Raw genomic sequence first — 17,045 nt, 5'->3', positions numbered from 1 at the left:
GCTTTCTTCTGTTTAATTGGCAGAGTTCATGCTACTGTACTACTTTTGCCAGCTGAGAGATTTGTTATTGAGTTTGGTGTCCTATTTCAGGTATAAACCAAGAAACATACCCTAGAAAGTGCACCATTTTTAGGCACTGAGTTTATCTCTTTCATTGCCAAGGAAAATATTTTCAAAATCGAAAACCACGCAGGCTTTATTCTCATACTTGTTGAAAAAAAATTTCCACTGCTATACAAACACACCCGGGAGCACAAATCCTCAGTGAGGTAATGGCAAAGCTCAGAAGCAAGTCTGCAAGAACTGAGACTTGCTTATGTGAACAAAAAAATATTGATTTTATAGGCTGGGTGGCTGACTGCTATCTTACACATAGGCTAGACATAAGCTGGCAATACTTTTTTTTTAATTACTGCATTCAGGTTTTAGTTCTGTTTGCTGTTATTTATAAATATGCCTGTCAGAAACCTTTGATCTTAATTATTATTTCCTAATTGCTCTTACTGAGATCCTTTAGTTGTAATGGATATCTGTATTTGTGCCTGAGACTAACGAACAAAAAAGACAACACTGAGGCTATGGTTTGCAACCATCATGCTTGCTCTTATGTGGCATAAGGGAGAATGTGGTCCTGGTTCTGTTATTAATAGCTAGTCTACTACTGTAAGCAGCACGTTTCTGGATTTATATTTTTTTAATTAAAAAAATTACTCTCCTTTTGGTGAAAAAGTGTATAAAATATTGGGAAAATAAAGTATTCCGTGTATTTAATTTTAGAAATGTGCAGAATTTTTGCCTTTCTATAGAAATGGTGACTTAATGAGGACAGAGGAGCAAAGACTGGTAAATTCCTTTCTTTGCCTTTCTGTTTTCACTGCAAATGTACTTTTTTTATTGAGTTGTAACCTGAAAATCCAACAATTCCAAGTGCACCCTCAGGCAAAATGGCTATTACCACATAATATGTAAATATATTTATATATTATATAAAAGTCATCTTTTATATATTTTTATATATTTTGTCTGTGGGTTTCATAAAACCAGATATCTGAGGACAATTTGATCTTTTTACAATGGAAGATTTCAGTGGACTTATGAGCCATTTTGAGTTATGAAATTATGCCAGTGCTGATTGTATTTGCCCATGGAAAATGTTGACTTTCATCATGAAGCCTAAAAGAAAACAAGCCCCATTTTCTGTAGGAGAGAACTATGCAGCTGGTTGTAAGAATAACAGCTTATGTAAATGAGCTTCTAACCTCCCACATAAACAGCTTCTGGAATCTTCACCAGGATTACCCAGATGGTAACAGAGCAGATACCACAAGAACAGAGATCCCTAAAGCCTGCAAAGAGAACCAAAAAATTACACCTAAGAGCTATGGAATGAAATTCCTTTGATACACACGTCTACGTACTCTTGGATGTGCCAACAAAGTTATCTCTGTAGAATGAAAACCATAATCACCTTCCCATAATTGTTATAATCTAATAGAAAAGGTGACACAACTATTGAGAATTAGAAGCAACAGCTAATGATAGATGTGAGCAACAGATAAAGCAACACCATACTGGAGCTTCTAAGAAAGTCACAGAGCCACCAGTGAAAGCAGAATGAGTAAGGAACACATCATTCAAAACATAACAAAACAAGAAATCTCAAAAAAGCCCTCAAATGACCATTATAAGTAGCACAGCATACACTGGAGAAATCACTATTTCACAGAAGTTTATGGCTACAGAAATTCAGAGCTCCTTTTAGGCCTTCCGTTCAAGTCTGGACATCTTTTGACAGAAGTTATGCATAAGGCAGCTTCTTCACAATCTCTTTGAGAAGGCAAACGCATAGTCTCTTTCCCTTAAGACAGTGATGTCCTAAAAATGCTTAATGTGAACAGAGCTGTTACCTCCTATGGTTCCTTGGGAAATGAAATGTCTTAAAGTGTAAGAATCTGGGAAAAAAAGTGGATTGCCAATATCTGAAGGGGGCCTACAAGGATGCTGGAAAGGAGCTCTTCATCAGGGACTCTAGTGACAGGACAAGGGGTGGTAGGTTTAAGCTTTAACAGGGGAAGTTCAGGTTAGATATAAGAAAGAAGTTCTTTACTGTGAGGGTGGTGAGGCACTGGACCTGGCTGCCCAAAGAAGTGGTAAATGCCCCATCCCCAGCAGTGTTCAAGGGTGGGTTAGACAAAGCCTTGGGTGACATGGTCTAGTATGAGATGTCTCTGCCCAAGGCAGGGGGGTTGGAACTGTATGATATCAAGGCTTTTTCCAACCCAAACCATTCTATGTATACATATCTGATTGGGTTTTTATCTACAAGAAAACAAGATATCTTTTGACACAGACATGGGTTGAACAAAAAGTGAGAGTCTCCTCAGCCTACCTGAGTGCTGCTTTATTAGTGTCTGAGAAACAGACATTTAAAAAATTAGGAATACGCTGGTAGCAAGTTTAGGATAGTGTAACTTAATTATTTATTTAATTTTTAAGATGATCTCTGCCTCCCTGTGAAATCTATAATGATAGCACTGGACTAAAGGATAACGAGTCTAATATGAAAAAATAGAGAGCATACAAAAAATCCAGCTGTACTATGTATATGATCAAAAAATGGTAACAATTTATCTGTCTATAGCATGTCAGATAATTTTTAGGTCAAAACCAAAATGAAAGACCAGAATTCCTACTGCAGCAAAATTCTTCATTATGCTCCACTATGACATGGTAATTTTTGGAATTATTATCGTGTAGAATAAATATTCTCCTATCTATCAGGGTTTCAAACTCATCAGTGAAGAGGCCTGATCCAATGCCAAACGGAAAAACTAGTACCGACTTGAGTTGAAACAGTCCTTGGAGGAGGAAGCTTGTTGTGAATAAAGCTGCTTCCTTATGGTGTGGCTTTCCTTTAATGGGTGCATATCCCCACAATTAAAACTATTTTCATAAGCGAGGTACATTAACTGCTGTGGGTCTTAATGAAGCAGACATACTGAAAGTCCCATATTACCTTCTTTGCTCTGTGGCAAACGCATGGTTGCTACAAGTAATCTCACAACTACTTGCTGAAGGGCTTTTAGCAATATTCTTGAAAGAAAGAGTGAAAAGCAACAAATATCTATAATTAAAATGTATAATTTGAATATCAAACTAGGATATTGAGGAGAATACTAGCAAAACTAATGCAAATGTTGCTAGTGTTTTCTAAAGGAGAGAGATCAGAGCAGTTCAAGGTTCTTAGTTTCACACACTGAAATAATGTTAGGTTCTGTCTGAAATTATAATTTCTTCCATCCCACAATCCGATTGGTATCATCAGTTTGGTACTGGTGCAGTGGAATGGAATTGATGACAGAGGAGGATCATTGCCCAACCCAAATGAGTCTATGTAATCAATTTTTTAGCTAACACAGATTTTCCTGTCTCTCTGGTAATCCTTGCTATGCAGGATATGTTCCTTTCTTAAGGGAAGAGATATTCCTTACATTTAAAAAAACACAGCCCTTTGAATGCAAATAAAATGACTAATGCCTCTTGAAGCTCATAGTGGTTCCATGCAGTAACTTAAATGAGAGGGTCTTAGTTCATCTGTGACTGAAAACCAAAACCAGATGGATTAGCTTGTTAGAGTTCTCACAAAACAGAGCTATGAGTTATGGTCATGGTGGGGAATACATTTCTTTTTCAGTTGCCTTATTTCAAGCTTTACTTTCAGCTGTTTCATTATACTAGGCTTTTAGAACATTTTTGCATCTAATCTCTTCTAAAAAGTTTTACTGAGTAAGAGGGAAGGAGAGATGTTATTTTCCAATGTAAAACTGTAGCTAAAAGATGAAACACAAGTTTGCTAGGGACAATTCATAAAACCTACATGTTCTACTACTCTTCTATCAGAGAGGAGCCTGTGTTAAAACAACAGGAAAGAGATATTGGTCTCCTTTTAAAGGCATATTCTTTTTGAGTCTTTGCACAAATTTAGGACTACTGCTGTTCATTGTTCGCAGTGTGCACATGAACATGCCTAGTGAAACAAACTCGTCAAGGGAACATGGCAAGAAGATACCATCAGTGTGAATTGCAATGGGCTTTATCAGGAAACTGGCAGTTAGATAGAATCATAGAATCGTTTGGGTTGGAAACGACTTCAAGATCATCTAGTTCCAAACCTCCCTCTATGGGCAGGGATGCCTCACACTAGACCCTATACCCAGATTGGTTAGGACACTACAACTGTATGCATGGCAAGCACAAATTTATATGTGTAAGAAAGTTTTAACAGGCAAATGACATATATTGCATTTCAACTCACAAATGCATTTTTTTGGTTGTAAAAAGCTTCCGCTCTGAGTGTTCTGGCAGCTGAAATGTGCTTTTGAGTCCCACTCCTGTTCACACTGGTAAGGCCTCCACTGCTGTCAAGTGAGGGGGTGGATTTATTGAAACATTCAGCATGTTTTCAGAACTCTCCAGCCCCTCTTAAATATCTTTGTATCCTGTAAGCAGTGTGGATGCTGACAGAAAAATTCCTGAAAAGGCTCATCAGGACTCATCACAACATCTTTCCACTACATAATATGTCTCAACTATAACTGTTAGGGTAACTGCCATGCCTCAGCCCTCTGCTGTTTGGGTTATTGGAGCTAGCAAGCTGAATCAAACTTTATGTGTAGTAGTATAAAATCTGAGTCTTGCATACATATCTAGTATCAACTTCATTGGTTTTATTTGGGATGTAGATACCTATCTACAGAACTGAGATACCAAACAGCCATTAGATGACAGTAAGCTTTGATTCTGACTAGTTTCACTTTTATTTAAAGGGAAATAATGCAGTCTGGATAGTGTCAATATGCAGTGCTATTCAGTCTCACAAGCTGTTACCTTTATTACACATAGCTGAGCTGATTCCCATCCAAACCCATGGAAAGACTGCCAGTTCTGTGAAAGACGAACTAAGTCCTCTCTAAGCTCTCAAACGAAACAATACACAATGCATGTGATTCCTCCCACCTAACTTCAAGGACTGAATTTAACTAAGTATCAGTGCAGATTGTGATTGTTACCACCATGTATTAGAGGCATCTGCACAGGGCTGCCGGGAACAACAGGGCATATGAGAAAGCTATGCCCTTCTGGAGTGTCAGCACCCTTTCACAGAACAGATGGAATACCCTGGAGCAGCCCAAACAGTAGTAGATCTTAGTAGTCCTAAGAAGTTTCAATGTACATGTCTATATGTAACTTGGGTGTCCAGGCTAATCTTAGTATCAATGGAGTTAACATATATCAGTAAAATACAGAGAATTATCGTTTAATCTGAAAGCAGACACCCACATTTGATCAAATGAATTACATCTTAAACTCCGCTGGCAAAATCCATCAAATGAACTAAACATTCTGCTCTTCTATAACTCAGTCTGTAACAATAAAAATAGCTAAAGAGCCTTTCTTTTGTGGTTGATGACTGACACTGTGCTGGAGTTTTCGCTTCTCTTCCAGTGCCTCCAGATTGATACATAAGGATTTTCTCTCCTCAGAGAACTCTTATGGCTCTCCAACTCATAGTTTTATCTTCCCCAAATTGAGTAGAGCTGTTTCAGTCTAACTATAGACTTGGATAACCAAGGGAGAGCTGTCAGACTGAAGAGACAAACAGTTTATTAAGGCATCTAAGTTCCTACACATTTTGCCTTTTCACTAGCTAATTCAATTTCATCTTTCTAGTTGTGTTTTGAAAGCTGCAGTTGTATCATGGAACCTGTAACAACTCTGAATTTTAGCCTGTTTAGAACCTAGTTACCAGCTGTTCATTTAAAGGCTTCTAAAATTGTAAGGCACTTCCTTCAAGTCATCTGCTATACAACCTTAAATTATGATCTCTTCAGGACCTGCAAAGCAATACAGGCCTAGAGTGGCTACAATCTGAATGGAAGCCATGATGATCTCGAAGAGCTGCCAGGTGCTGCAGGAGAACCATGGTAGTGATTCAGAAGATTGCAGTCTTCCCTTCAAGTCAGTACCAAACTAGTGCCCAATGTGTGTCAAAGAGACTCTCTTGCTGAAGAAGATAAACCTGACTCTTGGTGATTTGTGGCCAATTAAAGATCTCATGGAACATTTCACAAAAGGAATGACATTACCCTTGGTGTCCTGGCCAGATTATACAGTATTAGTAAAAACAAATCTAGAACCCTTTGGATCTAGTTTTGCATTCCTCATTCTGAATTGGGTGTCAGGATCTCTCATAGTGTCCTCTGAATCCAAATGAGTTCTACCAACTAAAAGCTGCATAGAATTTGTCCCTAGAATCAGTTCCTTTCTAGATCTGGTGTCAGCTGTGCATTGGGAAATTCACCAGGAAGAAGCAGATGGGCTTTGGTTCTGGTTTGGTTTTGACACCATCAGGTGAATGGGAGTTATTAGAACTCCAAAGACAGAAGTGGAAATCCAAAAGCAACTTAAGTCCCAAGTGATTCCATCCACAAGCAGATGGTTTTAGACCACTACGATTAAAAAGCCTGTATAATAGAGCATCAGTTACAATAGAAAAACATTTTTGGCACTCAGTGCCTTTCAAGGAGAAAGCATTACAAAAATGAGGAAAAAAACATTCTAGTGTTGCTAAATCATATTTACTCACTAAATATTGATACCAGATGAGTCGCTGGTTGTTGATAAAAACATTTCAGCATGATAAATGCTTTCATAGAAAAGTTTTTGTGAAACATATTGTAAGATGTGGAATGCTTAATAGAAGAATAAAAGTTAGAATAGGTTGGTATATTTATGAACAAGCAAAACTTTTGAAAGTATCTTGAGAACGAGATGTAGGGACAAATATCATCACAACTCAGTAGGTTGGATGTACCCTGAGGACTGGAGACGACAGACAGGCTTGACTGATTACTTTAGCAAACTAAAATTTTGGGATACTTGTACTAAGTATCTGAGATACCAGTGTGAATTTGCACTGAAAGTCACAACTTGTTCCTAAGCTATCTGACATTCGCATATGCAGCAAAAGCACAAGTATTTACAGGACTTTACTAGAATTATACAACTCAGCTGAATATCCTAAACACAGGACTGGAGGAACCATCTTGCACATGGACTCTTGCATTTTTATGGTCAGAGAAAATGACAGGGGCTATCAAAGACAATTGCTTGTCTAAAAATTTAAAAAGGAGATGCAGGTTGAAATTCCGAGTGAAAGTGGTCCAGAATTCTGCTTCTTTCTTCCAAGATGAGTTCTCCAATCAGTATATTGCTCTATAAAACATAAACAAATCTCCTTCTCCTTCAGCAGACCTTCTGAAGAAAAGAATTAGGCAAATGTGCAAGGATGACACTGATGTGCCTAAGTGGCAGAACTAACTTCAGTCCTGAATTTCACCACAGTGACTGCCAACCAGCAATGTCATACTCAGCCTGCTTCTAAAATTCTCATCTACCTGGTTGTGAGGAATTCCATCTCCTCTCGGTTGCCCATGTCTTTGTGTCACCGTGTAATGCCAAGCACCTTCTATACCGCCTCTGAATACTGACACTTTCCCTAATCCTGCTAACAGGAGATTTGCGGATGTCGTGGTTTAAGCCCAACCGGCAACCCAGAACCACACAGCTGCTCACTCACTCCCCCCCTCTTCCTCCCCCCGCTCCCGGAGGGATGGGGAGGAGAATCTCAAACTCCCTCAGATTTAGATAAGAGCAGTCCAGTAACTGAGGTATAACACAAAACCACTATTGCTACCACCAATAATAATAATGATAAAGGAAATAACAAGGGAAGAGAATACAACCGCTCACCACCCGCCAACCGATATCCAGCCCAACCCGAGCAGTGATCTAGCCCTTCCAGGTAACCACCCCCAGTTTCTAAACTGGGCATGATGTGCTGCAGTGTGGAATACCTCTTTGGCTAGTTTGGGTCAGTTGTCCTGTCTCTGCTTCCTCCTGGCATTCTTCTGTCAGTGCATTCTTCCCTCCAAATTATTAGGAATGGCTGGGGAGACAGGGACTGGACCACAAAGCTCTGAGACTCTTTGAGCTGACTGAATGGCAGCTCAACAGAGATAAGAGTATGGCAGTTGGGACCTGACAGCTTCACTGCTGTTGCTATTGAATACCAAGAAACTGGCAGATACATAAAGAACCTGTCCTTCTAACTCATCTTGCCAAAAAAGTCCAAAATTAAAAAGTTTGTCTGTGGACACGCTTCATGAGTCTGTACACTGAATTTCTGAATCCTGTTTTCTCTTGCAACCAAGAACACCATGGTATTTAAGTTTCTTTTCAGATTTGATCTCAACTGCAAATACTGTTATATTCATCTTGCTCTCTTCCATATGTAGTCACTGCTCTTTCCTAACAACTCTGAAATGCAGCTGCTGCATGACAAGTAAAGGATGTGAAAACAGGCATGCATGACTCCTTGACTAGTAACATTTTCCAAAGACTGGGCCAGGAGCACACAGAAGTCCTGGGGATAGCAGTAAATATACATTCCCTTGGGTTCTTTGGAGTGGAGAGAAGCAAGCATCTTTTTCCTCCCTCACATAAAAAAAAAAGAAATGCTCTTAAGATCTATACATTTCCAAATACATTTTATGTTCTGATTTCACTGTAGTAATATGATTCAGTAATTTCGTTATGCAAATTCCTTTAACTTAGAGCACCTATTATTTGTTCTTCTTTTATTCAGTAACCATCAAAAAAACCCATGACAGTTTTAATCTATTTGTTTAAAGCACATTGATAACAAGAATTTGGTGACAGTACTGATTAAAACAATCTTTTTCAAACTGTGGGATATTTCATATAAAAGGCAGTTCTTGGCCCTGAAAGGAAGAGGAGTGTGAAGCAGACATGAAAGAAGTACAACACCCATCTGTCTTTCAGTGTGGCTTTGATAATGATACACAGAATTTCAACAGGCATCTATGTAGATGAGATGGCAAACAGAGAGCCTCGTCATGATCACTACTGAGTTTTCACAGATAGTCATCCGTGGAGACAAACCAGAGAAATGTGATTAACGAGCTGGAACAACACGATCTTGACGAGTGCTGTAGTTTGTGCTACAGTGTTTCTTCACACTGCACACATCTGTCAGAAACAGGCTCACGAAATCATTTGCCATTTGCTTTATCTGCAGAAACATTCTTTGTGTGCTGACATCATACAAAACGTGCCAGGGTAAGCAAATAAAACCCTATGGCAAACAGCTTGGTCTAACAGTAACACCTGTCTTCTTAACTTGCTTTAGCCACTTATTTCACAGGGCTAAGCTGATAGAAATGCCTACAGCTTGGGTGAGAAGGCACAAAGAACACCTTTTCAGGATAGCCCGTTCACTCAAAGTTAGTCTGAGTCACAGCTCTAGGCAAAGAGCTCCCCTTTAAAATGCAGTAGTGGTGTCAGGATGAGAAAACTGCTGCTTCCAAATCAGCAGCACTGTCTAGCATGAGAAAAGTCAGTTCAGAAGTGCCCTGTTACTCTTCAAAGATCTGGTTTAGTCACCATAACTGAGAGGACACTGGCCCTTTAGACTGACCTTGAAAGACCACACTTAGGTTCTTATCTTCTCCACACTTGATCCACTGCTCTCTACTTTATGGTTTCACTCATCCTATCAACCTTCCTATCCTAGGCTCTTAAGTTCTACTAGCTCCCCTCTTCTGTCGTCATTCTGCTTTCACAGGGAAATCTGAGTCAGTGTTATAGTCTTCCTCATTGTGCTTAAGTTGTCTTTTTCTTCAATTTCTCAGTATTACCTTCATGTTCTAGGCCTCTAACTTAACCCAAAGTTTCTAATTCTTTATGGCAAATCTGGAAAACGTGGTGTTTTTCTTAAAACATTAACTACTGCAGTAACTTGAGAGTCTCCATTCCATACTAAACCAATTTTCTAGCTCTCATTTCATGGAAGGAATCTCAAAACCAGTGCTCCGAGGCTTCTGAAAAGAAGACAATACAAAGAAACAAAATATAGAGTATTAATTTTAAAACTCATAATTTAAAAAAAGCTCAGGAGCTTGAAAACTTGAGATTGGCAAGACTCCTAAACCCACCTTTCTTCAGCAGTCTTCCTTTGCACTGATTATTTAATTAGGTAAGTTTGATGCAAAACGTATTCTGTACCCAAGACAGGCACCATTTTCCAACTGAAATTGAACAAGTTGTCCTTTCATGGATTAAGTAGAATAAAGCTTTCTTCATGAATTTAAACTTATTACTCTGATTTGTAGAATTCATTCTATGTTTGTTTCTGTATTTAATTCTACAATTCTGTTTCAGCCTTGCAATCCTCATCCCTCTTGGCACCCACTATACAGACCATCTCACAGAAAGATTGGCTGATATCCAGTGACATCCACACCACCCTTCTACGATGCCAACCCACCATAAAAAGATTCATAAAATCTGCAGGCCTCTGAATCTTGTTACTCTGCCAGTAAGGAAAAAAACAGTCACAGAAATAGGGATGGTATCAACAAGAAAAAATAGGGAAGAGATGAAAGACAGAAGGTTAATCTTGTCTGATCATTTCAGAGAATATCCGTAGTTATAGATTTAATACTTAGTGATATCAATAATGACAGCACAAAGGGAGCAAGTTGGATTGATGCATGAAATTTCAACATGTAAGAGAGTAATTTACATGAAGTCTTTTCTTACTTGCTGAATAGAATTTAATAAAATACACTTGGTATACCTCTACTCACAGTACATTCTCCTCTTGGCAAGATTCTCTAATCTTGCCAATCTTTCCAGGAGATAATACATGCCATCTGTCGGAAATGTTTCTTTACCCCTACCCTCCATCTGTTATATATTTCTCTTTGATCTCCCCACCCTCAGCACTTTATCCTCTGATCATCCTTGACCTCAAACTCTAGCTGTACAACCATTTTCACTTTCAGTCTCACTGTATTCCTATTTGGGTTTTGTCTTGTGGTTTTATCACAATACTGAAACTACTAGTCTCCAATAGTCTTAACAAAATCCTTCTTCATCTCTAATTCTAATCCACCTCTTTCTTTCTTTTCTCTTGAAATTCTGAGTGAGCTTCTTAAATTAATGTTAGGACTTCTGCTATCTGATTGCATACCTTTTAATCAGTCAGACTGTCTGCATTACAGTCACAAAATCAGAAAAAAAGTAGGAAGAGAGTTCAAGATCCTACCTACCCAAGGCAGAATCAGTTCTTTCTAATTTTTGAACAATAACTATGTAAGCTTCCTTATAAGGAAGGCCTTAAAAAAAAAAAAGATTCCACATCCTCTCCACAAAACTCAGATCCAGTGCTTTGTTATCTGTATATTTAAAAATATCAGTCCCTTTGTATTTAAAAAGGTCTTTGTAGTATCAGTCCTGAAGTTCTCTAGCATCATTTTGAGTCTTTTTCTTCTTGATCTACCCCAGGCAACAAAGAGAACAGTTTGTTACCCTCTTCTTTCAGCAACCTTTTACATACTTGAATGCTCTTATCATGTCCTTTTTCTGTCTTCTTTTGTTTTAGACTAAACAATTTCAGATCTTTAAAGCTTAGCTTTAAGGCAAATTTCTGAACATCTAATGCTTTTGCACTCTTGTGGATTCTCTCCAACTGATTCGCATCTATTTTGAAGCGGCAAATCCAGATCTAGGCACAGAATTCCAACCGAGACCTTACCAGCAATGAGGAAAGAGGAAATATGGGGGGTGGTTTTTTTGATTTTTTTTTTGGGTTTTTTTGGTTAGCTAGATATACAAATGTTCGATGTATTTCAACAAGGGGGAGAGGTTTGGGTGGGTTTGGTGTGTTTTTTCACACTCAATGCATAGGCTGCTGGTCTTTCATAGAAGCTTGAAAGCTTTGTATGTGGTACTGTATTGAACCAGTGAGTCCCTGTTTCATTACCGGATTGTCTGTTACTTCTGCTGAAGTGTAGTACTCTGCACTTGTCCTTATTGAATCACATCTTATGTACTGGAAATAGCTCTCCATTTAAAAAAGAATAATTTTTAATTTCAATTCTTTTCTATTCTTTTGTCTTAAAGCCAGCTGCAGTTATAATAAGAACAGTGCTGAGCTCGAGATATGTTCCTATGGAAATGCCTGACATAATTTCATTTAGACTATGAAGAACTCACAACTTTTTGGACAGCAGAATTCCAAGAAGTTATACATCATGAAGTTTCACTCAGACTTGAGAGTCTGAATGAAACACTTCACTGTTTGGTTGGAAAAATATTATCATAGATGGTATAAAAAATATTAGTAATGGTAGTATATGCTTATATACTACAATCTACAAAAAGTCTACAATCCCAATTATTCTACTATAGATGAAATTAAGGTTTGTGAGACATAGTACATTCTTAGTCATAATATCTGTTAAGTATTACTTTATGGTCTTCTGGAGGCTTGTAAGCCAACTTTATTTTCACTCTACTGTGAACTGCACTTCTGGGTTGCTTCTGACAGTTCATTAAGAGCATTCTAAGGTGACATGTCTTGGGCCCAGCCAAGTAGAAAACATCTAAAAGCGACTCTTTCCCTTTAACTCATTCCTGTAAAATTTTTTCCTCTTTCTTTAACACACTGTATTCTTTTTGCATGTGCCGGGATCTTGCAGGGTATGTATAGTCACAGGGACACTTCAGCTGGGATGAAGTTATTTTAGATTCCAGGCAGTTGTTCAACCTTAAAGCAGAGCACAGAGCAGAGAAAAGCAAAATCCCATTTACACTTGTGTTTTTCTCCTACTCACTTAGAAACTTCTTATCCCTCTAATACATGGCTATGACTCACTATCATTTCCATATGACTGTTTGTTCCACAAATTCGAATCACACAGAGAAATCCATGAGCTTAAGCAGACACACGGTGGGTCTGGCAACATGTCTGAACCCACAAAATCGTGGTCTGAATTGAAATAAATTTATCTTTCTTTCATAGATTCTATATTCATAGATAGCCCCACACATACTGAACTGACAGCAGTTGGTGGTGTATCTTTCTTTGGAGAGCTAACAGGAGGTAAGGAACAGTATAGCAGTATTTTTAGAGAACTACAAACTTGGTTATCCTGCTCAGCAATGACTTAGCCTTAGGTCTGCCTAGTCTACCTACTGCCTTTCAGCTAGCTGCATTCTGCAGCTTCAGCCCCAGTAGCTAGCTCTTGCTGAATGGCCTTTCACACAGTCTATATCCTATTAATGGGATTTTCCAGAAGCCCCTGTAGAAGGGCGGGCTGCAAAGCAGAAGATCTGCATATGATGATGGGTTTGGTAATTCTTGTCTTTTTGCTTCTCATAAAACTAAGGCTTCTAACACTCTTTTATCAGAAAACTGAATCTTCCAGAGTAGATAGAATATCTACCTACAGCACCAAAACATCAAAGTCAAGTCCCTGTTCTTGACTAGAAAGATCAGAGAACTGAATCTGAGTCTTCCACAACTCAGAAAAACAAAACAAAGCTCTGGTTCTTGGATCTTGTGGAGGGGATAAGCAAAGGGGTCTTTTCTTTCCCTCTTTCATTCTCCATTCTTCCCTCTTCAAACACACATTTTGACAGAATCTACCCTTTTACACACCCTCACACATTTAACAGTTCTTCCAAACACACAATTTGTCGTGCTTTGTTCCTCTGAATACCTTTCATTTTTACAAATCAGTATTTTCTAATAAAAAGAGGATGTCGGAGAGGGGCTGTTGCTTCCAAACACCTGCTCAAATATACACTTACCTTTTCGCTGCAGACCTTATATTTGAAGTTTGAGATAGAATTCCCCCTTCTGCAGCTACAAAAAGGGCTGTTAAGACTGTGACTGAATTTAAAGCATATGACCAGTTCTAACGGTCTGAATTTCCTCCCCTGAAGCATACCAACACAAACTGTTCTTTTGGCTAAAAGCAGAGTGAGGAACAGAGCAGGCTGTGGCATTTCCTTCAAATCATCCTGTCTCTGTGCCAAAAGTCCACCTTTTTCTCTTGCACTGAATGCAATGAGTTCAGAGTAGCTGCGTATCATGTTAGAGCAGAACAAGCTCTTGTTTTTTTTTTTTTCCTTAATTTGCTTTCAATGTACTTTGAGAGTATTTCCTGAACACAGTTTTTGGAGTCCCTAATACTTCCAAAAAATATTTATTGGCACCAGTTTGAGCAGAACACAGAGAAGAAAAATGACCCCTGCTTTCAAATACTGTTAGGGAGGGGGGGGAAAGGAAGAAAATGTCCTTAAAAGCATATTCCTAAAGCACAGCTTGCTTGGCTTATGAAGGCAGATGAGGAAGTTCTCACTTTGTTTGAACTGATGTGTTTGTGAAATTGTTATTTGTCCCCCACCTCTTCTTTTCTTCTGCAGTGTCCAGTCTTGAAAACAAACTGACAGATGTTCTCTTGGATCAGCTTTTGAGACTTGCAGTGTCAAGAGTGCAAACAGACTTTAGCTGTTTAGTTCAGGAAATGAGATACAGACAATCTGATAAATAAACAGTATTTATTACTCCGGTTTAAAGTGTGCTTTGGATTTCTTTTCAAAATACTCCTATGAAGAACTGAGGATGAATATTAAACATGTGCTCCTAATTTAGAGACCTCAATGGCAAGGTCAGAGTGGTCTTTAACTTACACAGTTTGTGTTGTGAGGTTATACCAGAAGTGAAATTTTCTGAACTTTAACCATATTAAAGAAACAATAATAAGAAATTTGCATTACATAGAAATTTATTCCAAAGAAACTTATAAGACTTATGAATACACAGAGATAAATTAGAATAATAGAATTTAGGACAGTGTGCGAATTAGACTACTTTGTGATTTAAATCAAGACCACAGAGATTTAAATCACTAATACCTAATTACCCAGTTTTGATTGGGACATGACAGAGTGGAAAATGTTCTTATACTCAAGTGATTAAGCGTGTGTTTTAATGGTTTCAGGGTCATAAATTTAGATTTAGGTAATATTTAAATGGCATTTCTTTTACCAGCATCATATACATCCCCAGTGTAGCACTAAGCCACCATTTCACTACGCAGTGGAATGTGCCACCCTACTCCTCTGTGACGGCTATGTGGACTACACAGCACAGTACAGACCAGCGTCCACAGTTCCAACAACACATATGCCACCAGGCACAAGAAGGAATAACCAGGGACCATAAACCTACCCTGCATGTACACCAGGAGATGCAAACAGGCAGGTACAATGGGACAATTAACTTCATAAGAAGCCAACACAGACTTTGTTGTGAGAAAGGGGAGAAGAAGGCTTAGAATACAGTAGATGAGTTTTGGAGCTAATTCCTGATACTCTTCTAAGGGCACAGCAACTACATGCTTCAATGTCGTTTGGGACTTGTGTAAAACCACAATTTGTTCCTCAAAAGAGAAGACAGATACCCACTGAGTCACCAGTAACATTTCCATTGCTTTGGATTTGTCTTGAGGCACCTCCCTTCCAACTACGCAGTAAGCATCGTTTCCACCAGACAGAGGTGATTCAGAACCCATGAACGGTCAATTTTCCAAGTGATGGAGAACTATTACTGAATGAGTTATCATTTAAATAGCTTTTAGTGCCACATTTGAATTTTGAATTAATTCAAATTACAGTGAAAGATGTTCAACAAGTAGCACTGATCCATGAAACTTCTTACCCCCTATTCCCAATTACCTGACATTTGGTGTGACTTTCATATTTTTCCTAGCCTTACTCTCTGCATCACTCTTAGTTTTTTCTTTAATAATGAATTTTGAATAAATAAAAAGAAAAGTTGCAAAGACTGAGGTATCCCTTATAGTTCTTGTTTTCTCTCTTATAATAAACAGGAAACTGATCAGTACCCATCAGAATATGATTAAAACCCAGTCCTATACATAGGCTTATCTGAGAGAAATTATGTCATCTGTTTTATTTTGGCTACAAGACAACAGTCAACAGAAAATACCTTTCAGATTGTTTTTTATCCTAAATTAATGAGATGCAGACTGATAAGTCAATTATGAAAGATTCTCTGAAACTCCTTAAACTCATCAGCCTTAACTACAAACTTAACAAACCAAACTTAAACTACAAACTCTGCAGTTCAGGTTGCTGTGTTTAGCTGTCCATATTCATCCTGTTTTCCTATATCCTGCTTGATGTCTCCAAGTGTGAGTACGGAAAGAGCTAATATGGATACCAATATAACTATGAAAAATTCTGTAGTCTAACAGCAGTAACTCACAGACTGCTATTTGTAACTTGAAACATTTCTCCCAACCTCTTCCCTGTAACTGTCATCATAAATAATGAAAATATTCATGTTACCAACACAGGGAGCTTGTTTCTTTTTGATCCATGTTTTAGACCTTTTAATTTTTATTAGTCTCCTGTTTCCTTAAAGGGCAAGTTTGTATTAAAACACTGACATTTTTCATCTTTTAGATATTGCTCTATAAATAAAGCTATTTAATAAATCTTACCTTTTCAAAAAGTGGCAAGATGTGTTCTATAGCAAAATTTCACAATTTTCTCATCACAGAACATGTGTGTCTTTAGCTGTTATATATTCTTGGGTTGTTTTTTTTTTTGCTATAAATTAAACTGCAGCTGTTTGGAGAAGCCAGTCTTGTACCAACTCTGCCCCTATAACAGAGGGAACAACAAATCACTAACTGGGGATTCTGGATGATGCCTCCTGCATCCAAGAGATACTTAATGAAGACAGCATTTCTTATTTCTCCCTTCTCACAACCCCACATCCAGATGCAGCTGGTTTGTGCCTACTTAAACCTGGTTCATGGGATCCCATCAGCTTGACATAGCATTTTGTATGACTGCATTAGCTTTATCCCTTCCATGAAGAAGAGGGAACTGCAGGGAGAAATCGAGGCTGGATGTGTCATAAGTAGCAAGTAAGATTTGCCAAGTTTGGTACAGTCTCCAAATGCGCTATGTCAAAGGTCCTTCTCCTAAAGTCAGCTTTTCTCCAAGACAGCTCAACCCATGGCTAAATTAATTAATTTGGAATTTATGACTGGTTGGTACCTCAGAACAAATGTTGC

This window comes from Pezoporus wallicus, unplaced genomic scaffold (assembly GCF_028554395.1).
Source record: "Pezoporus wallicus isolate ANWC-B61680 ecotype Strahan unplaced genomic scaffold, APGP_CSIRO_Pwel_v1 scaffold_13239, whole genome shotgun sequence".
Lineage (NCBI taxonomy): Eukaryota > Metazoa > Chordata > Aves > Psittaciformes > Psittacidae > Pezoporus > Pezoporus wallicus.
This window is presented reverse-complemented; position numbering follows the sequence as displayed.